The sequence below is a fragment of the Tenrec ecaudatus genome, chromosome 1, assembly GCF_050624435.1.
Source record: "Tenrec ecaudatus isolate mTenEca1 chromosome 1, mTenEca1.hap1, whole genome shotgun sequence".
NCBI lineage: Eukaryota > Metazoa > Chordata > Mammalia > Afrosoricida > Tenrecidae > Tenrec > Tenrec ecaudatus.
In genome coordinates this window covers 189656156-189675854 of record NC_134530.1, presented here as the reverse complement: position 1 = coordinate 189675854, position 19699 = coordinate 189656156, and the positions used below count along the sequence as shown (strand labels likewise).

Sequence of the window (19699 nt, the reverse complement as noted above, 5' to 3'; positions counted from 1 at the left end):
TATGTCTTTTGATGACCATCAGATGCTAAATTTCAGTCTCTAACAGGGCAACTTATAACTTCTTGTGCATCCTGTCCCTGCTCTGTACTTTGGCCACAAAGACCATCTTTTTAGAACCAGTCAATAAGCATTGTTTTCACCCCTACCTTAGGAGTGTGACAATCATCTGCCAATGATAATAATATGAGAAGAAAAAGAGAACTTAAAAAAAAGAGGACCTGGATGAGTTTTTAAAAAATAAATATTTAAATACCACTTCAGATCAATTAATGTAAAACACCTGAGAATGGGATGCACGGCAATATTTTTACAGTCTTCACAGATGGGCAATCATTGGTATAGGTGAAAGCAGGAGGAAGCTTCCAAAAGATTTTGAAAAAGATTCCAGTATGTTTTCATTCCATTTTTTTCCACAAATGTTTTGGAGTACCCTCAACCATAGGGTTTAGTGCTAGTGTTCTGGGCCTGGATACTTGCCTCTCCATATATCAGCTCTGAGAATTTGAACAGGTACCTGACCTTCAAGAAGCGCCCTGCACTGTCTGTAGAAATGAATGGAGTTGATGCTATAAAACAGTGGGGCTTCTCAAAGGTCAGGACATTGTAGAGTGGGAACAATAACACCTACTTCCTGAGAGTCTAAAGCATTTGGCACGATGAAGGAGGTTGGTAAATGGCAACTGCACATATACGCTGCTTCTGATTTCTAGGGTTCCTACTCTCACAGAACTGAGAGTTGATAAGACAAATCCAACTAATTCACCATGAAGTTCAGAACGCAGGTACTACAAGACTATACGCTCCATCGTTTCCCCAAGTGAGGTGCTTCAAGACGAGTTAATGGGATTTAATTTGGGTTTAGATGAGAGACTTCTTAGTATCACTGCAACCTTACAAAAGAAAAGACGAAGACCTTTCAGAACCTACCTTCTATCTCTCCAGCTTGCTCAACCCCCTCTACCCTGACTCTGCTCTGTCCAAGTTAGAACCACTTGACGCTCCTTCTATAGCCCAAATTGGCAGACTCAGAGCCAGCCTTACTCCTGAGTCATGGGATTTCACCAGTTTTGAATGAATATCCTATGATCCAGAGTAATGCTTGACTGTGTTTATAAGAGGGCTTACCACTTCTGTTCCAGGTCCCAATTTATAGGACTTGCTTAATTCCTCATATTTGAGCCCTTGCTACATCAGTAGACTTCAGAGTATCACACAGTCTCCGGAAGATAAGTTCTGTCTTGATCTTGGAAAACCAGATCCCAGGAAATGTATTCTATTCCTGAACTTTGGACAACAGCCTATATACAACTATCTCCATGGTTCTATGCACAGAACATAATCACCTGGGATCTGATATCACTTACTTGTGTCTACCTAATAAATGGCTCAAATTGCTTGTCCAGTGACGTTTACTGCAAAAGGAATGGTCTAAGTCCAAGTCCGAGTCTCTCCCAGTTGGCTTAGACATGCTGATATTCAAGTCAGGGCCCAGCCTCATCTTGAGATATGATATTATCTCCTTTCACATCCAAAATATAGCTAAACCTCCTTCCCTTCATCATTTACTATTTCTAACACTTTCAGCCAGAATCCTTATTTTCTAACATTATCCTTTCTTTTATTTGTAAAATCATTTTATTTGCATTTATCTAATTTGTACGCCATTATTATTCCAAAATAGAAAACTGTCCTCACAACATCTTCATCGATGTGCAGGTTGACATTGTTGGAGAACTGAGAGACTATTTGTGTGTGAATTTTGATGACAGGAAGCAGATTCAAATCCAGTGAAATCCCCTGCCTTCTGTCCTAGAAATGACATTGGATCTGAGTCTGCTAACTTGGGTCAAGATATCCTAATACTCAAAAACTGGTTTAGTTCAATAACAGATGCTTAGTATTTGAATAAACGTGGTAAAATGCACAATCTCCATTTTTCAAGATGCCTACTTTTTCATGTGTTACACGTGTAGCTATAGTCCTGACGATCGTTGAAGTTCATCCTCAAATAGTCTCCAACGATGTCAGCCTTCACATAGATGAAGATGTTCTAGGAGAACAGTTTTCTATTTCCTCTCCTAACTTTCGTTGTAAGTGCCTTCACCCTGTTCCGTCTTCTTTGTTCTCCAGACCTCAACTCCACATACACTTACTCCTTTCTTTTCAGTTTTACTCCCACTCCCAACACTCCTTTTCTTCTGGCCTTGAGTCAAATTCTGGATAAAAAAACTAATGTGTTAGGTATAGGTCTTTGGAGGGATATAAAATAGAAAGAGCACGTGTTTATAACTTGGGAATATGTGGCTATTCCTAAATTGTATCAATGGTTCTGGGTAAATATTTTAGGAAAATAAAAGTGTTATTGGTGGTTAAGAATGCCTGAGAAAAATATAGCATGCCATCCCTTCCTCTTGAAGATTCACAGAGTATATTAGAATCATATTAGTAAAGGCCACGAAAACTGTGGTAGTGATTTTTGTTTAATACATTGCTTCCTAAACTTATTTGAACACAGAACCTGCTTAGTGTAGAATACCTTTTGAAATACCTGGAATATTAGATTCCTTAAAGCACAACTCAGAAAACACTGGTACAAAAGATATTCTGTGCTCATGGCCTTGAAGACTTACTATATATAGTACAGGTACCAATACTTCCCCAAACAACATGAAGATACAGTGGAATCCAGATAAAAAGTAAAACTGCCTTATTTACAGTAATAAAAAGGCTAATCCTCATTTTTTGGGGGGTTGTTTTTCTGTTTTTTATTATTATTTTTTAATCATTTTATTGGGGGTTCGTACAACTCATCACAATCCATACATCCATGCATTGTGTTAAGCACATTTGCACATTTGTTGCCATCATCATTCTCAAAACATTTGCTTTCTTCTTGAGCCCTTGGTATCAGCTCCTCATTTTCCCCCCCTCCTTGCCTCCCCTCCTTCATGAACCCTTGATAATTTAAAAATTATTATTATTTTGTCATGTCTTACACTGTCTGACATCTCCCTTCACTCACTTTTCTGTTTTCCATCCCTCAGGGAGGGGTTATATATAAATCCTTTTAATCAGTTCCGCCTTCTACCCCACCTTCCCTCCACCCTCCTTGTTTCACCACTCTCACCACTGGTCCTGAAGGGATCATCCGTCCTGGATTCCCTGTGTTTCCAGGTCCTATCTGTACCAGTGTACATCCTCTGGTCGAGCCATAATCCTCAGTTTTATATGTAAAGACAAGAGACTCCAAATAGCCAAATATTTTGAAAAGAACAAGAAAGAAGGCCTCACACTTGCCGACTTCAAAACCCATCACATTGAACACTAATCAAAATAATCTGATACTAGCTTGAGAGAAACAGAGACCAAGGGAGAATAATAAAAAACCCAGGAAATAACTCTAAACATCTATGGTCAATTACTTCTCGACAAGGATGCCAAGTCCTTTTAATCGTGAAGAAACAGTCTCATCAACAAATGGTCCTGACAAAGCTGGATTTCCATATGTGGAAAAATTAAACACTATCCATACCTCACGGCATAAACAAAACCAAATTCAAAATGGATCAAAGACCTAAATGCTACATCTGAGACTTTTCTTGGAAGGAAATATAGGAACACCGTTTTGAGGAGTAATTTATTTTCAATGATAATCAAACCCAACAATAAATGTATGAGCAGCAAAACAAACAAAACAAAAAAACACAGGTTACTGGAACCTCACAAAAGTTAAAAGATTTTATCAAAAGTGTAAACGAGACAAGCTACAGAGCGGAAACACATCTTCAGGAATGCTGAAACTGATAAAGCTCTCATAACTCATATATATGGAAAACTTCTAAAATTTAACAACAAAAACGCAACCCAATAAAAATCTGAGCAAAAGATACTTGACCAAAGAGGATATTCAAATAGTCAACAAACACATGGAAAGATGCTCAAATCATTATGTATCAGAGACATGGAAATCAAACCTCAATGAGATACCATTTCACCCCCAGTAGGAGAGGAGGTTAAGGGGAAGTGGGCGGGGAAACAAGACTTAAAGGGGATGTGGGAGAATTGGAGTCCTCATTCATTATGAGTCTGGTGTAGCTGCTGTAGAAAATAGTCTGGCAGTTCCTCAAAAATTAGATATGATTCAGCAATTCCACTCACATAGATGAATAGATATATGCATTGCAACACCACTCAAAATTGCCCAAACCTGGATCAATGGATTTAGGGAAGTATGGTACTACATGCAGCGGAATGCTATTCAGCAATTAAGAAAAAATGAGGCCCTGAAATATTTTATGACATGGATGAACTTGGAGGGCATTGCATTGAGGAAAATAAGTTCATTACAAGGAGACAAATATTACATATCCTCACTTTTATGAAGTGACACAAATAGGTCATTATGGAGAGACTAATGCTTATTTGTTTAAACCGTTTGCTAACGGATAGACTGAAGCTTCAAACCCACCAATGGCTTCACAGGAGAAAGAGGTATCAGTCTGCTTCCATAAAGGTCACAATCTCAGCCTTAGAAAGGCGGCAGGGTAGTTCTATCAACCCAAAGACCTCAAGCAGAGTGTTCGTTAATGGTTATCAGGCAAGGGAGACACACCGGCATGCTGGTTACATGTGGGGCTGATAACTGCAAGGTCAGCAGTTAGAAGAGGTCTAGCCCCCTTGTGGGAGAAAGACCAGGCTTTCTACTCCCATACAGAGGTACAGTCTCAGAAGCCCACAGGGACCGTTCTACCCTGTCCTAGGGGGTTGTTATGAGTTGGAACCAGGTTGGTGGCAATGATCTTAGGTTTTTTTTGTTTATGTTTACCTTAAACTTTTTGAGGTAAACAATAAGAGCAAAATGTCATTGAATTTCCACTCTTTATAGAAGCAGATTGCCACAACTTTCTCCTGCATGGTGGTTTCTGGGTTCACATTTCTGGCCTTTCAATTAGCAGCCAAGCTAAGTTTAACCAATGAGAAACCAGTGCCCCTTCTCTAGGAAGCAGTTCTATTTTTAATAAAGCAACGAGAAATGCGGGACCAAATGTAGGTGGTGTTTGCATAGCATGCCTGATGTAATTTATATCCACAAACTGTATATGAAAAATGAATGAATGGGCAAATGGGGCAATCAGCATGTGTGGTTTTGCAACAATGATAGCAACTCCAAAACTGTAGAGTGGTCTACAGATACTGATCCTAATTCTTCATAACCGATCATTCCATGGGATGAGTTCTCTTGCTTTGGGAGCTTTGGGATGTGGTTTCATAAGACAACCCCATCATTTGGCGCAATGCCTTCTTTTGAGTATACGGTCTACCTCCAGGTATAGTGAGGGCTGTCTGGAGTCTTAAAAACTTATGAACAAACATCGATGATACAGCTATTGGCCCTTATTTATCTGCATAAAAAGATAAGACAGAATACCCAAGAAGCAGTGCATGAATACAGGACTCCATGAATTACTGCCACTTCCATCTTGAGACTACGAGAATTAGACATGCCTGATAATCACTATGAAACATTCTGACAAGGGACTCAAGCAATAAGTCCTGATGAAAAGAAAGAAGAACATGGAAGAGAACTTCAAAACCCTACAGAATCCTACTAAGGCTAAAGGAGTCTCCAAAACTATGGCCCTGACTTGTTCTTGAAAGTTTAAACCAAAACTCCCCAAAGTGACCTTTAAACTCAATAAGAGTTCAGCTCAAAAAGTAAAGACTGTGACCCTGGAGTACTGTGCTTTAAAAAATTATCTACATAAGGCCAAAGGGTCAACAGCCACTTTAAAGCTTAGAGAAACGTTGATGGGACAGTGAGTTTAATAGGAATAAAGTACCTAGAACAGAAGTAATGAGACTATTGACACGCAGAGTTGGAACTGACTCAATGGCAGTGAAATGAGTGTGATGAAACCGAAGAGGTTTTTGCTGTGTATTTTTTGACCAAACATAAAATTATGTATTAAAAACAGAAAGGAATTTCACAACAAATAGTTGTTTTCTAGTCACATATTTTTTATCTCTGGAAAAACATCTAATACCCCCTTGCTGTATAATCGGTCAGCCACAAAGTTCTCTGATGGTTTCTTACACTGGTAGAGAAAAGTATTGGAGTTTAACATGATGAAGCTCCTAGGAAGACATGTTGGCAAAGGCAGGAAGGGGAAATACCTGGGAGTGTGTGTGTGTGTGTGTGTGTGTGTGTGTGTGTGTAGCAGATAAATGACCAGGGGGTATGTCCCTGAAGACATGTGAAGAGGAATTGAGGTCAGGACCTTTTATAACACTGGGCTCTTGTCAACCTCTAGAAGTCCTAGATTCAACCTCAAATGAAATATGTTTAAACCTGAGAATCTTCTGCAACCTATTCATCATCATCTTTCAATAAACCAATTTATTTATAAGCAAATAAGGTAGAAAAATGCAAGTTCTCAACATGCCTAGTGAGATAGTTAAATGTATTGTGCAACCTGGCCAATAAGGGCAGAGAGATAAATGGCTCAGTGAGCCTCGCCTTTCTAGTTCTCGGGTCTCTTGCTTTGTGATGGTTGGACCAGGGTGCAGCTGCCTTAGCCAGTTCCCTGCTTTAGCTGGTAAGGCTCACTTCCTGCAAGACATCCCTGAGGAGAAGCCACATGGACCTACCCCAATGCAGCTCCGGGTGCTGGAGCAGCTGTTTTGAGACCCCTGCCAGCATTGAGATGCTTACACGCTCACCGATTTGGCTTTCCTCCTGCAGTCGGTGTCATTGTGTGTGTTTTGTGAGATGGAGGAGGACTTTGTGGATTGATGTCTGACATATAGGCTAATGTTGGACTTAGGGGCTTGGGCTGGGTTGGGATGTTTTCTTGATGTGTACATAACCTTTATATAAAACTCTCTCATACATATGAGTTTCCGTGGACATTTTTCTCTAATGTACCCAGACTAACATACCTGGTAAAGATGGGCATCGGGGTTGTATGCTCTCACTTATTCAACCTATCTGCTGAAAAAACAATCAGAGAAGCTGGATGATATGAAGAATGCTGCATCAGGATCAGAGGAAGGCTTATTAATATGCTGTGGTATGCAGATGACACACCTTGCTAGCTCAAAGAGAGGAGGACTGAAGCTCTTGTTTATGAAGATCAAGGATCGCATCCTTCAGAATGGATTACAGCCCAATGCAAAGTAAACCAAAATCATCGCAACTGGACCTGTAGGTAACAGCCTGACAAATAGAGAAAAGATTGAAGTTGTCAAGGATATCTTCTTCTTTTGATCCACAATCAGTGCTCCTGGAGGCAGCAGCCAAAAGATCAAAGGAGGCATTGTATTGGGTAAATCTGTTGAGCAAGACCTCATTAAAGTGCTGGAAATCAAAGCTGTTACTTTGAGGATCAGGGTGCTGACTTGATGGCACCCAACAATGACATCGCTCCTGTAGAGAAGCGCAGTCTTGGCAGTGCACAGGACAGTTCTAGTCTGTTCTAGAGGATCATCGTGGGTTAGAAGCAACTCGATGGCAATGAGTATGGTCTGGGTTTTATTCTGACTCATCACCAAGATTTTCCTCATCTCCTTCCATGCCTTTGGAAGCGAACAAGGCATCATCTTAAGTATTGAGTGAGGACATCTATGGTATCATGTAGTGTCAGCACTTCAGACTTGTGGTCTGTGTTCCAAGATTCCCATCTCACAGTAGACTGATGAGAAGGTAGAAAGCTAGAAATGAGCAGACCACAGAAATTCTACTCTCAAATCTGATACATATTCTCAGCGGACCCAAATTCCTTGCCCGCCAACTTGCTCTCTCCATCTTCTTTTATACTCAAAGGGGTCTTACGTGGTTCTCAGTGACTCTGTATTCCCATGACACCACACTTGTTAAACTGTTAACACTTACTGAAATACATATATACTCGTGGGATTAAGAAAAGAAAGACAATAATTTGTTTCATGGTTTAAACTGGAAATGTTTTCTCAATTTTAATACACATATATTTGTGTGTATATGAATACCTATTAATAAATTATAAAGCAGCCATGGTGGCATAGAGGGTTATGAGTTGGGCTATTAAGCTCAAGATCACCAATTAAAACTGGAGGACACTCCTATAAAGATTCAGAGTCTCAGAAATCCATAGGGACAGTTTTTCCCTGTCCTCGATGGTCCTTATGAGTGTTAAGAATGGACTTGATGGCAGTGGGTGTGGTTTGGAGTGTGGAACACGTTGTAAGAAGTTAACTTTACACCTGAACTCATGGCAAGGATGTATGTGTCCGTGGAGAACTGTGCTCCATAGAGTTTCTAATGACTATGATATTTTGCAAATTAATTATGGTGCCTTTTTTGCAGGGAGTCTCTGGGTGAATTTTCATTTCCAATCTAAAGGTTTGAAGATAGTAGGTGTGTGTTTGTAAGTTTATATATATACATATATATGTATATATATACATATATACAAATATATACACACACACACATGCATATGTATTTATATACACACATAAGCAAGTCTAAGGAAAGCCCCAAAATTGTGCCAGTCAAAGACCCAGAACAATAAATCATACCAGTGTGAATGAGGGAGAGTGCAGCGTGGAGACCCAAAGTCCATCTATAGACAATCGGACATCGCCTTACTGAAGGCTCACAAGGAAATGAAAAGCCAAGCAGGGTTCAGTATAGCACCACAGAAACATACAACTTTTCTCTCGTTCTTTAATGCTTACCCCCGCCTAGCCTCCTCATCGCTCACACTATCATGACCCCAATTCTACCTTATAAATCTGGCTAAACCAGAGCGTATATGTGGGTACAGATCTGAGCTGGAAACACAGGGAATCCAGGGCAGATAAACCCTTCAAGACCCAATGAGAGTAGCAATACTAGGAGGGGAAGGGGAAGGTGGGAGGTGAAAGGGGCAACGGATCACAATAATCTACATATAACCCTCCCAGGGGGGTGGACAACAGAAAAGTAGGTGAAGAGAGACATCGACCAGTGTAATACGTGAAAAATAATAATAATTTCTAAATTATCAAGGGTTCATGAGGGAGGGAGGGTGGAGAGGGAAGGAAAAGAAAATGAGGAGCTGATACCAAGGGCTCAAGTAGACAGAAAATGTTTTGAAAATGATGATGGCAACAAATATATAAATGTACTTGACACAATGGATAGATGGATGGAGTGTCCTAAGAGCTGTACAAGCCCCAATAAAATGATTTTTTTTATTTGTGCCAGATCTAAAAAAGGAATGCAATAAATGTTAGGTAAGAAAAACCAAACATGATAATAAAAAAAAACAAAAAACGGAGTCTTCCCAAATGCTAATTCCTTTCTGACCCTTCCCCTTACTTAGTTGTTCAATTGGGTTTGACAAGGAAGATTCAGAGGGGCTATGAATTCATATCTTTTAGGGAAAATGTATGCTGTGGTGGAGTAGTGGCCTATGGGCTTGGTTGCGAACCACTAGGTCAGCAGTTTGAGTCCATCGGTTGCTGCAGGTGAGAAAGGTGAGGCTGTCTGCTTCTGTAAAGACTTAACAGCCTCGGAAACCCAAACGGGACTTTATCTCCGCCATGCAGAGTCCCTGCACACCATGCAGGGTCAGAATTGACTTGATGGCAATAGGAGGGAAAATGTGCAAGATGATAAATGATTCACTTAATATTAATATTCAAACAAGCTAGCATGACTTTCTGAAACAGATATTTATGCCCCACACTTTCCCTTAGTTTTGTTACCAGCAGCATGGAACAGACACCGAGTGGTTACTGGTGGGTCCTTACTCCCCAACGTGGAATGACTGCATCGAAGCCCCTCACACAAGATGGCCTTTAGGAAGATCAGGCTTCACTTTGTGAGTGCTCACAATTGCTGTATTGACGCTTCACACTGAGCACAGTCCTGGAAACCTCCAAGGGCTGCTTCCTGGGCTGCTCAATGGGAACAATGAAGCGTGAGCTCTTACCTCAAAGTTGTTATTAAGATTCAGAAAACAATCACAACATTGTAAATGAGGGGGAGTGCAGAGTGGAGATGCAAAACCCACCTGCAGGCAACTGGACATCCCCTTATAGCAGGGTCGCAGGGAGGAGATGAGCCAGATAGGGTGCGATGTAGCAATGATAAAACATACAACTTTCCTCTAGTTCTTAAATGCTCCTCCCCCCTCCCCCTATCATGATCCCAATTCTACTTTACAAATCTGGCTAGACCAGAGGATGTACACTGGTACAGATAGGAACTGGAAACACAGGGAATCCAGGGCAGATGATCCCTTCAGGACCAGTGATGAGAGTGGTGATACCTGGATGGTTGAGGAAAGGTCAGGTAGAAAGGGGAAACTGATTACAAGGATCTCCATATAACCTCCTCCCTGGGGAATGGACAAAAGAAAAGTGGGTGAAGGATGATGCAAGATATGACAAAATAATAACAGTTTATAAATTATCCAGGGTTCATAAGGGGGGAGGATGGGAAAGGGAAGGGAGAAGATGATGAGCTGATACCAAGGGGTCAAAGCAAACGTTTTAAGAATGATGATGGCAACAAATATGCACTGCTTGACACAATGGATGGATGGATGGATTGGGATAAGAACTGTACGAGCCCCCAGTAAAATGATTTCTAAAAAAGATTCAGAGATAATATAGACAAATACACATTACATATTTTACAAAAAATAAGCAAATTAAGGCTATATCTGGGAGAATGTGTTATTTCAGTTCTCTAACACAGCCTGGAGTGCACACTCTCTTGGACCCACCCCTCAGAGACTCACACCAAGCCATCTTCATTCAACAAGCGAAGAGAAGCCAGGGATTCTGATCAGGAACCAGGCAGATCTCCTAGAGTGAAACCAGGTATTGATAACTACATAAGACAATTGTCTTCAGTTCTCCTTTGTCCCTAAGCTGCTCAAAACTTGCTTACATATGGTTCTGACCCTGAGACTCAGGATAACCGAGAAGGTAGATCAGAGTCCAACAAGAAGTAGACAGACCTGTGCTCATTTCCTTTATCAGCAATTTGTTGTTTGGTGCTGCCAAGTCCGTTCTAACTCACAGCAACTCTATGCACAAGAAACCCAAACTCTGCCTGGTCCTACACTATCCTCACAACTGCTATGTTTGGGACCATTATTGCAGCCACTGTGTCAATCTATCCTGCCAAAGGACGTTCTCTTTTTCTCTCCCCTTCTACCTTACAGAGCATGATGCCCTTCTCCGGGGACTGGTCTCTCCAGATAATAGACCCAAAGTAGACATCTTGCCATCCTTGCTTCTCAGGAGCATTCTTCCAAGACAAACTGTGTGGTTGTTTTGGCAGTGCTGTTCTCAAGTTTCCATAATTCAAGTTTCACTGTTCTCAAGTTTCCATAATTCAAATGCATCAATTCTTCTTTGGTCTTCCTTAGTCAAGGTTTAACTTTCACATGCATATGAGGTGATTGAAAATGCCACGGTTTGGGTCAGGAATATCTAATCCTCAAAGTAATATCCTTGCTTTTCAATACTTAAAGAGGGCTGTGCAGCAGGTTTATCCAATGCAATGTGTCATTTCATCTCTGGACTCTTGCTTCCCTGAGGATTGATTGTGTATCCAAGAAAGATGAAATCCCTGACAATGTCAATCTTTTCTCCATTTATCATGATATTACCTATTAGTTTAACTTGAGGATTTGTGTTTTCTTCACACTGAGTTGTAATCAGAACTGAAGTGTGCAATTATTTATCTTCATCAGCATGTGCTGTAAGTCCTCACTTTCAGCAAGCAAAGTTGTGTCATCTGCATCTCACAGGTTGTTAATGGGTCTTCTTCGATCTTGACGCTAAATTTTTCTTCATGTAATCCAGTTTCTCTGCTTATTTGCTCAACATGTAGAGTGAATAAATATAGTGAGAAGATAGAACCTTGATGCACACCTTTCTTGTTTGTAAAATGTTCCTTGTTCTGTTTGTACAACTGCCTCTTGATCTATGAACAGGTTCCACAGGGGCACAATGACGTCTTCTGGAATCCCCATTCTTCTAAGGCAATCCATTGTTTGTTGTGGTCCACGCCGTGGAATGCCTTTGCGTAGTCCATGAGACAACCACATACTCATATGCAAATGAAGCTTACAAAATGCACAATCACACTCCTGCCACCACGTCAATGCTGACTCATAGCAATCCTACAGGACAGGGTGGAACTGCCCCTGTGAGTGTCTGAGACTCTAAATCTTTAAGGGAGTAGAAAGTCCTGTCTCCCAAGAAGAAGCTGGTGATTTCAAACTGCTAACTGTGAAGTTAGCTGGCCAACTCATAACCACTACACCACCGGGGATCCTTAAAGACTGTTTGGCAGCCTCAAATGAGTGATTGTGGGAAGGAAGGGCATTTGATGGACTGGGACTGTTAGCTTAAATCTTCACAGACCTTCCTGGTAAATGAAATTTATATAGGACACATTTTCCAGTAGTGCCAATAATCCCTCCTTTTCTCGTTATGGAGTATTTCACTATCAATTTCTAGATCCACACTATTCTTATTTTTAACTCTCTTAATCCTGGAAGATGAAATTTGAATACACAAAAAAGGGATGAAATATGGTGGAGGGGTTTGGATTGGGGAAGGGGAGGCCCTCCCCCTGCAACTGGAGCACCTGCTTTGTGGTCCCTGCTCTCCGTGGCTACACTGAAACAGGAAGTGTAAAGACACATCGATATAGGCTTTCATCTAAGTTTTGGCTTATCCAGCCTTACGCTAATACCCTGTGAGACTCTCTCCACTTTCTCTCCCTTCCCCAGCATCATCACAGGGAACGTTGAAGCACTAGTGTGAATGGAGGAAAATATTTTGGAAACGCTAACTTCCTTCTATCCGCTCCCCTCCACGATTCCTTGTGACATCCCATTGAATGAAGTTAGACTCTTCTGCATTGCTACCTCACTATGAGTACAAAATGATGAGCAAACCACAAGGAAAATGATGTCCTTCCCTGGCTTTGGGGTTTCCAAAGCATATGTCACTGAAGCCCCGAGAGGTCTCCCTGGTTTGCCCAGCCTGGACGATGAATTGAGGATAACAATCCTGGTTTCCATACCATGGTCATGTTAGCCTGGAAAAGGTTCCTCTACCTTGGAGGAAGATAAGAGAGATAAGCTTGACTGGATAAGTAGTGATTCCCCATAACATGGGTATACCATGCCTATTAGATCCTGGAGAAGGACAGATATCCGAAAGTGGATTTGTGTGATCTGACTCGGGGACTTTGCCTCATGCTAGTGATGGATTCCTGAAGGAAAGGGCTGGTTCTAGAAAGGAATGGCTGAGTAGTGAGTCTTACCAAGAAGAGCCCCCAAAAGCCTCCCAGGAGATTCCCTGGGAGACTCTACGGGTAGGAATGAGTGTCATTTCAGATGACCAGCACTATCTGATAAATAGACTGACTGGATCCCCCTGTGGCCTTGGCCGGAACAAGCCATCTGTACAGAAACACTGCTCCAGGCCAAGCTAGTTTAATGGGTGGAAGGTGAATATCACGGGGAAGAAATATCCCCCAAACCTACTACCATCATGTTGCCTCTGCCTCTTAGAGACCTGGTAGGGGTTCTCAGATGGCCCATCTTAGAAACCCAGCGTCCACAGTGTCACTGGGGCTCCTGACTCTGAAACAAGGGGGCTCAAAAGATAGATAAAATTCAATTCTAAAAGGATAACCAGAGTTAAATTTGTTGCATATTTAAATGTGCATATTCAGGTTTGAACGCAGTGTATTTCAGAATGACTAACTTGTTCACAGAACACAGTTTGCATGGAGTCCCCAGGGCTTAGCAACTGGTGGTCACATGTGGCACAGCTGTTGTTTAATAGACTGGCAGAGGGAGCACAGATGCCTGCTTGGACGACCTTTCCTCTTGATGAAGAGGGACAAGTGAAAACAATAAGGCAGGGTTGTGTGTGGTCTAGAGAACGGTGGAAGGGAGGGAGAGAGAGAGAAGTTGCTCATTAAAAGAGGAAATCTCAGTAGCAGATAGCCAAGCTCCCAAAGGGATGCTATGCTTCCAAGTCCCAACCGGATTTTCCCAGCTTTAACACAAGCCCACTAGAGAGGCTCGTGGTAAAGAAAATGATTCCCAAAGCCACTTCTGTTACAAACATTTGGATGGTCTGTGAAAGAGACACTACTCAACATGACTTTTGAAACAGTTCTGTAAAACTTTTAGAGTTGACTGTTACTTGACCACAAAATAAGGAGGTTGAGGACTGAGCGGCAGGTGCCTGCATAATGAGTTCTTGGTCCCAGCACATCTCCCAGGCGCCCACAGTGGCATGCAGGGGATAATACCAGAAAGTGGCAGGATAAGGGAAGAAAGTGACACAGGTGGGCAAAGTAGACAAAGGAAGAGGAGGAAGTGAAGATGGAGGAGGAGGAGGAAGAGGGGGAGAGGCAACAGAAGCTAGAAAGAAAAGTGAACCTTGAATAGACGCAGCCCACACTCACTCCAAATCTTGCATTGGTTTCCTGGTTTTACAGACTGTGGTTCCATTAGAAGGAAGCCCGTGTTCCAGACAGGACTGAACCAAGACCAGAATGTGTACAGGGCCCTGACTGGACAGGGGCTGATGTCACTTTTTATTCTTCTCTTCTATCCTTGGCAGTGTCTCCTACCTTGGAAAGCACTCAGGGATTTCGCAGAACCTCCACATCATTGGAAAAATGAGCTTATAAATTACAGCTGAGTATGTGGTCACTGAGGCACTGGGGGTTTAATTAATAGGTAACCCTTCTTTTTTTATGTGAGGGGACAGTAACACACACACACACACACACACACACACACTGGCTCACACATATAAACTTAAGGAAGAATTTTGGGTGCAGAGTGAGAAAGATATTTCATATCATTGATTCATCTGATCATCACTACATGCCAGGGGTTCTGTCTCAGGACAACAGGACTCGCTAATGACTAAAACATGTTCTAAAACTGAAGACTTTTCAAATCCCCACATAGGACGTTGTTAATCGCCATGGATTTGATCCTGATGCACAGTGACCCGATAGGACGGAGTTGAGTGGCCCGGGTGGGTTTCTGAGGCTGTTGACCTTTACGGACAGCCTCGTCTTCCTCCTGCGGAACCACTTGGCCATTCACAACCTACCTACAACACTACCAGAGAGCCTGCCACCTCTAACTGTAAGTGATGATTTATTCCATGTGTTTGTAAGTGAATGAATCTTCCTTTGGGGCATCCCAATTCCAGGACATGAAATGCATAGCTGGGGGTAACTTCGCTGCAAATTTCAACTTCTAAGAGGGTTGTCTGAATCTCAAGCCTCAACAGCACGTTGAATGCCTGATTCTGCAGGACAGCTTTTCCTGCCAATGGTGGAATCCATCACAGCAGTCAGGGGGCAATTCCCAGGAACTGTCCTCATTTTCAATGCTTCTCTAACTAAGCCTTCATATTTGAACAGTGTATATTCCCTGCTTACTCCTTATTTCCAGAGGAAACCCCCTGCTTTGGAACAGTTTAGGAAAACTAGTGGCTAGTGAAGAGAACTGTGTTGTCCTGCCCTGTCATGTGATGACTACTTCCCTCAGAGAACACAGATGATGGTTAACAGCTCTATGATCTGTCCATGCGGCCGAGGTGCTTGCCCGCCATCCTGTGTCCTCCCTCAGCCGATACGCATGGTGCAGTCTTCAGCAAGTTAACACTGTCTCAGATGCATGATCACTCTCTCGCTCCTCGTCCACATTGTTACCTTCACAGACAAGCTTCTTGAAAGATCTGCAGTCGTCTCTTCATCTTTTGTATAGTTCTCTACCTAGCACATTCTGGTTTCGGTACCCATGTGCCACAGACATAATCTGGCTCAAATCACCAAACACTGCCCATTTGTCAAATCGACGGATAGTTTCCCACGACGAAGGCTTCACTCACAGTGTGAATGAATCACAGTGGATGCTTATCTTAATATCACCACCCAACTATTGGGTTGGGAAGAAGTCAAGGTTTGGTCTTGGGACACCCTATAAAAATTCTAGATGAAGAAGCCGATGTCATCTATGAGCTAATTTCTGCTCCTATCACCTGCCCCATCAGCTATGCTGCCTTTCCCTAAATAGCTGCAACACCCACCTCACTCCATGAACACTGGTTCTCTGAATCCATTGGGTTTAGGGCATTCACAGACTGTTGAGATGCAGATGCAAACTGCCCGCTATCACTTACTCCCCCTTCTCCAACTCACTACAAAAACTCTCTGACTCTCTAGGAACAGCTCTTTTGTTATAAGCAATTGGACCCCAGAAGAATCTTTATTTCCTTTACAAAATAGTAACATCTTTCCAGGACTATAGGGGGGAAAAACCCACAAGCATTCCAGGTGGAAGATGGGTAGGAGCCTATGGGTAGAATCAATAAGGTGGAACACAGAGACGCAGTATTTGGAATTTCTACAACCAATAACGGATAGTGCTAATATTTATTGAGTCCTGTTAGATGTCAGTCAGTAAAAAGGCCTGGCAATCTACTTCTGAAATGTCAGCAGAAAAAAATCCCAGCGTGCAGTCTGTCCTGGTGCACATGGGACCAACCGTGAGCTGGAATTGACTCAAGGGAAAGCAGTTTAGGCTACCGGGTTATGTGCAGTCCTCAGGGTGTATGGTCTCTGTTTTACATGTGGAGAAACCAGAAGCCCTGGAATCAGACCCACTGCTATCAAGTTGATTCTGACTTAGAGACAAACCTACATAGGAGGCTTCTCAAGGACTCTCAATCATCTCAGGAGCTTTATCTTTCTCTAAAGCAGCAGCAGGCATGTTTGAACCACTCACCTTGCGGTTACCAGTCCAATGCTTCATACACAGCGTTGACGAAAACAGCTTGCTTGAGATCCCATTTGATCTGGTCTATATGAAATAATAGTCCACTCCAACATACACGTATATTTGATTTTTCCCCATGCAAAGGTCGCATTGTCTAATCTCATTGAAACCTCCATTATGTACTAGGTTTCCTTCCACAGGGTTTTGGGTCTCACACACATTAGAGCTTTTGGCTTGGGCTCGGTTCAGGCTCTCTGGGTGTTTTGTGGCTCTCCAGACATTCCGAAGAACAGTCTATGGCAATTAGAAGTCTGGTTGGGCCAGACTACTCCAGTGTGTCCAGCGTGCTGTGCCAGGGTAATCGGATCTCGTCTCTAACCCAGCCCAAATGCCCTGTACTTGCTCCATCTCTTTACAGCAATTGTCTACAGTATTGGGCCCACAGACTCTCTCTCCGTTGGTTTCTGGTCCATCCCCGAATCCTGATCTTCCCATGACTTGTGTGCAAGTCTCTGTGCAGTTTAACTTGTGATAACCCAACATATCCAACATATCCAAACGGACTCATCTTTTCCTCCTACACACACACACACACACACACACACACACACTCTTCCCTTAGAACCACCACTGAGAGTCACTCAATCATAACCCCTGTTAACCCATCTATACATTTATGGGAATCAAAAACCAAACCACAAAACAGTAAACTTGATGCTGAAGCCTATCTCACTACAGCAACTCTCACTATTCATCCAAAGCCAGGAAACTAATCCTAGGGTGGGTCTCACATTCAAGTATGTGATTTCTTAGTTATTTTAACTTTTGTCAAAATATTGATTATGATATTATATTATAGTTCTGAAAGATGCTGTCATTGTGGACAGCTGGGTAAAAGTTACATGGATTTCAATTTATATATTTCTGTTTTAGAAGAGTTACATATACTGTGTGTATATGTATATATATATGTGTGTGTATGTGTATGTATGTGTGTGTGTGTGTGTGTGTGTGTATATATATATATACCATATTGAATGAAGGGGGAAGTGCAGAGTGGAGACCCAAGGCCCAAGTGTCGGCCACTGGAGATCCCCTCATAGAAGGGTTTAGGAGAGAGATGGGTCAGTCAGGGTGCGAGGTAGTACCGATGAAGAACACAGCTTTCCCCCAGATCCTGGATGCTTCCTCCCCCCAGTTACCATGATCCGAATTCTACCTTGCAGGGCTGGATAGGGCAGAGGTTGTACACTGGTACATATGAGGGCTGGAGGTACAGGGAATCCAGGGTGGATGATACCTTCAGGACCAGGGGTGTGAGGGGCGATGCTGGGAGAGTGGAGGGTTAGTGGGTTGGAAAGGGGGAACTGATTACAGGGATCCACATGTGACCTCCTCCCTGGGAGAGGGATGGAAGAGAAGGGGGGGAAGGGAGACTCTGGATAGGGCAAGATATGACAAAATAACAATGTATAAATTACCAAGGGCACATGAGAGAGGGGGGAGCGGGGAGGGAGGGGGAAAAAAAAAGAGGACCTGATGCAAAGGGCTTAAGTGGAGAGCAAATGCTTTGAGAATGATTTGGGCAGGGAATGTATGGATGTGCTTTATACAATTGATGTATGTATATGTATGGATTGTGAAAAGAGTTGTATGAGTCCCTAATAAAATGTAAAAAAAGAAAAGAGGAGGAAAAAAAAGAAAATGATTAGGGCAAAGAATGTACAGATGTGCTTTATACAATTGATGTATGTATATGTATGAATTGTGATAAGAGTTGTATGAGCCCCTAATAAAATATTAAAAAAAGAGTTATGTATACATATACAGTTATCTCAAATTTAAAAGCGTAATTTAAAAACTTATGATCAAAATTGTCTTAATGAATAGGTTTTATTGAAACAATGTTATTGACATATCATTCGGAGGTTTGAATATGTTTAAAAAGTTGGGCAATCCTCACCGCCATCAATTTTAGAACTTTTTCTTCATTCTTGTACTCATTATTATCAGGTCCCCATGTCCCCCTAACCTTCTCTGTGATACCCCTAAGAAACTATTAACCTATTTCTATAGCTTTACCTATCCAGGATGTCATACAATGGGGATCATAGGAAAACAACAGCAACTACTACAACAAAATAAAACACAGAAAAACTTAATCCAAAAGAAAGTAAGGATAAATGTAATTAGATCAATTAAAGATGGGTCAAGAGGAAAGACAAATGATAAGATGTTAAATTCAGCCTACCTATACCATCATTAATCCACTTTCCAGTGCACTCTGTCGGATACCCAGGACATTCGCATCCCCAGCCAATGGTCCAGGGGGACTTACTGGAGGCTTATGCATGTGGGGACTCTGCCGATCGATTTTAGGCTTTCATTTTTATCCATAGCTTTCTGCAAACCAGGTAATCAGAATGTATACTCTCATACTGTTCCCTCCTCTGATCTTGGATTTTATTATTTACAATCCTTGTATCACAGAGGATGGTGTACTGCTTCTGTGTGAACTTAACTTACACCTCACTTAGATAGTTGCTTGTTCTTCAACAAGCCTTTAGGCCCCAGGTGCTATTCTTTCTGATATCCAGTCATTATCTGATTTCATTGGCACACTTTGCTATAGCACACATTTCCCCTTCATGGAGTAAGTATTGAGCAAGGACACATCATAATAACTGATTGTTCTCAGGTTAGGCCTTAAGGGCTTACATCTTCTAAGAAGGAACATCATAATAATTGGTTGTTCTTAGGTTAGGGCTTAGGATTTAGATCATTCTAAGCAGAAAAGGAGGTTACCAACAAAATATTGTGGGGGAAAAAATCCATGCATACAAAGGAGCTTCACAAAGTTTATAGTAAAATTTGTCCCTGACTTT

The 19699-nt window shown here is 41.9% G+C and overlaps 1 protein-coding gene across 1 annotated transcript in view; it reads right to left on the bottom strand.

The window, feature by feature from the left end:
* Window positions 1–19699, bottom strand: part of PAPPA2 (pappalysin 2) — a 359519-nt gene that overhangs the window by 186387 nt on the left and 153433 nt on the right. The gene's annotated exons all lie outside the window — the stretch shown is intronic.